The following is a 2,490-nucleotide window of genomic DNA, read 5'->3' as shown; positions in this document are numbered from 1 at the left end:
ACTATTTTATCAAATTTTTTATTGTATGGATGCTGACAAGCATCCATACAATATATATATTTATTATTATTATTATTGTATGGATGCTGATTCTGCATCCATACAATAATAAATAATCGGAAAACATAGTATGGATGCTGATTCAGCATCCATACTATGTTATCCAAGTATTTCATACTTTTGAAATATTTAGGTTTATTTTGAAAATCTTGCCCCCATTCAAATGAATGGGAAAATTTTTCTTCAACACACTTTCAGCTATTTCAGATATCAAAATGTTCACCTCTTCAAGGGCATTCATACTACTATTCATAAGTTTTCAAAACTTCATACATTTTAAATGTTCAACTTTATTTTGAAAATCTTGCTCCATTCAAATGAATGGGGAAATTCAACTTCAGCATAATTTCAGCTATCAAAATGTTGAGCTCTTCAAGGACATTCATGCTTCTGTTCTGAGTATTTCTAAACTTCATACTCTTGAAACAGCTTAATTTTGAAAATCTTGCCCCATTCAAATGAATGGGGAAATTCAACTTCCGCATACTTTCATCTATTTCAGCTATTAAAATGTTCAATTCTTGAAGGACATTCATGCTTTTATTCAAAACATTTTTAAACTTCATACTTTTAAAATATTAGCTTTATTTTGAAAATCTTGCCCCATTCAAATGAATGGGAAATTACTACTTCAGCATAATTTAAGCTTTCAAAATGTTCAGCTCTTCAAGGACATTCATGCTTTTCTTCAGAAGTTTTCTAAACTTCATACTTTTGAAATATTTAGCTTTATTTTGAAAATCCTGCCCCATTCAAATGAATGGGAAAATTCTACTTCAGCATAATTTCAGCTATCAAAATGTGCAGCTCTTCAAGGACATTTATGCTTCTCTTCAGAAGTTTTCTAAACTTCATACTTTTAAAATATTTAGCTTTATTTTGAAAATCTTGACCTATTCAAATGAATGGGAAAATTCTTCTTCAGCATACTTTCAGCTAGCCAAACCATTCAGGTGTCAAAATATTCAGCATTTTCAGGGCGATCTTTCAGCACTCGGCATCCATACAAATTTATTTCAGAAAATGCATTTCTCTAGTGTACTTTGTATTACAGTACAGTTGTAGTTGGCTTATTGTACTCCACACATTGATATTTAATCACAACTTACATACAAATTAAGTGGTCAGTTAGTAAATTATATATTAAACTACAATAGACAAACAGTATTTAAAGTAGTTTAAATGGCAGTATCTCAGTGTTGACAAGCTACATTAACATGCTGCTTACATATAAATGCTTCAGTAATAGTAATTCAATAATATTAAATGTATAGTAATAAGACAAGCTGAAAGGGACCGTTTCATGCTAAAAATACATTTGGTCAGTGTAAAACATAGTAGACGACTGTTCAAAAATGGACAATTGCAATGAAATCTGAGTAGGATGTGACATGCTCCGTGTTTTCCCCTGGCAGTTGTGGACCCTTCCAGTTTGCCAGAGGTGGAGTCCCAGCCTCTGGGCCTTGAAGATACATGGAGGCTGCATGTTGCCTCTACCCAGGTGTATTCCATTGTGAAGAAGAGGGACATGGAACGCTTTGAAAGAGTGATTTGCTTTCTGGAAGCCACTTACAGGCTGCTGCCCAGGCTGGTGGCCACCATCAAACACATGAAGATCATGTTTGGCCTCAAGACCATGGTATGGAAATGCAGTTTCATTCACTCATTAACCGAATGTGTAAAATCATTTCAAACTGGTTTTACTTAAATATTCTATCCACAGTTGTGCCAGGGCTCTGTCTTAAGTTTATTTACAGTGGGTACAGAAAGTATTCAAACCCCCTTAAATTTTTCACTCTTTGTTATATTGCAGCCATATGCTAAAATCATTTCACACCATTTCTTTATCTTCTCAAGTTCCTGTGAAACCCGTCCAGAGAGTTGCTGTAGGTTTTCACCCGATGCCCATATGGTAGTGTCATCAGTAAACAAAACCACTTTCACTAAATCAGAAACCTTGCACATATCATTAATGTATAATATAAATAATTTAGGTTCCAAAACAGAACCCTGAGGTACTCCACATACAATATCCAGCTCACTCGATTGGTATTCACCCAACTTCACAAATTGACGCCTCTGTGTCAAATAACTACTAATCCAATTCAGAGCCACTCCTCTGATCCCATATTTTTCTAACTTGTCCATTAATAATTCATGATTAATTGTGTCAAATGCCTTTTTTAGGTCAATAAATATTCCTATCGAGTATTTCTTCTCATCCATAGCACTTGTAATGTCCTGTGTGCTTGTTAGGATTTAACAAATCTATATTGAAGTCACCACATATGAACAATAAATAAATAAAGAAATTATTGGAAAACATAGTATGGCTGCTGAATCAGCAGCCATACAATAAAGAAATAATTGGAAAACATAGTATGGATGCTGAATCACCATCCATACAATAAAAAAAAACAGGAAAACAAA

General features: G+C 33.7%; 1 protein-coding gene across 3 annotated transcripts in view; it reads left to right on the top strand.

Annotated features, from left to right (window-relative positions):
- The window catches only part of tat (tyrosine aminotransferase), a 45,063-nt gene that overhangs the window by 2,569 nt on the left and 40,004 nt on the right, over window positions 1-2,490 (top strand). For 2 of the 3 annotated variants that reach the window (XM_020612756.1, XM_020612759.1), the window contains exon 2: window positions 1,476-1,699. The exons of the other annotated variant lie outside the window; for it this stretch is intronic. The gene's annotated coding sequence lies outside the window, so the exon portion shown is untranslated. The remainder of the gene's footprint in view (window positions 1-1,475; window positions 1,700-2,490) is intronic. 3 annotated transcript variants of the gene reach the window in all.

Source organism: Monopterus albus, unplaced genomic scaffold (genome assembly GCF_001952655.1).
Source record: "Monopterus albus unplaced genomic scaffold, M_albus_1.0 scaffold127.1, whole genome shotgun sequence".
Classification (NCBI taxonomy): Eukaryota; Metazoa; Chordata; class Actinopteri; order Synbranchiformes; family Synbranchidae; genus Monopterus; species Monopterus albus.
This window is presented reverse-complemented; position numbering and strand designations above follow the sequence as displayed.